Source organism: Leptodactylus fuscus, chromosome 1, assembly GCF_031893055.1.
Source record: "Leptodactylus fuscus isolate aLepFus1 chromosome 1, aLepFus1.hap2, whole genome shotgun sequence".
Lineage (NCBI taxonomy): Eukaryota > Metazoa > Chordata > Amphibia > Anura > Leptodactylidae > Leptodactylus > Leptodactylus fuscus.
The window spans coordinates 177,891,858-177,892,543 of NC_134265.1; the positions used below are offsets into that span (position 1 = coordinate 177,891,858).

Here is a 686-nt window from a genome sequence, read left to right on the forward strand (position 1 = left end):
GTGGAGGACCTCTGCACCCGCGACAACGGGCCCACTCATAGCCTGAAAATAGGCAAGTTATAGGACCAGTAGTACCCCGCAGGGCACAACCTTTCAAGCCGCTACCTACCATCAGGGAGCGGTGTGTCGCAATCGAAGCAGGAAAGATGTTTCCTCTTGGAAGAGGTTTTCCTCCTACCATCCCCAGGAGGGGTAGTAGAGGATGACATATCCTACAGAGAGAGATAATAGACCATGCAACACTGTCACCATGACATCATACCAGCTTTTAAAAAAAGGGTAAATCTTACCAGGTCCAGTAGACCGGACAGCGAGGTGACTTGGCGCCCAACGTGCGACTCGAACCCACGACCTTGAGATTAAGAGTCTCATGCTCTACCGACTGAGCTAGCCGGGCTGGCGCTGTGAACAGGATCTGAACCTGTGCGGGGAGACCCCATTGGATTTCGAGTCCAAAACCTTAACCACTCGGCCATCACAGCCGGTTCCCAATAAAGTTTGCAAACTGGAAAAGAGTTCAAGATCAATGAACACCACAATCGCACACCTTCAGCAGATACTGCAGGAAGGTCTCTGACACCAGGCCAGCCAGCCTCTTAATTCTGGCCGGCTGGAAGTGGGCGGAGCCACAATCAAAGCAGGTGAGGCAACCTGCCCAGACAACTAACCCTGTAATCAGGGGTCTG

General features: G+C 52.6%; 1 non-coding gene across 1 annotated transcript; it reads right to left on the minus strand.

The window, feature by feature from the left end:
- Positions 1–400: 400 nt before the first annotated feature.
- On the minus strand, positions 401–482 carry TRNAS-CGA (transfer RNA serine (anticodon CGA)). Its single transcript has one exon. It is a non-coding gene; the product is annotated as a tRNA-Ser (tRNA).
- Between the last annotated feature and the right edge of the window lie 204 nt (positions 483–686).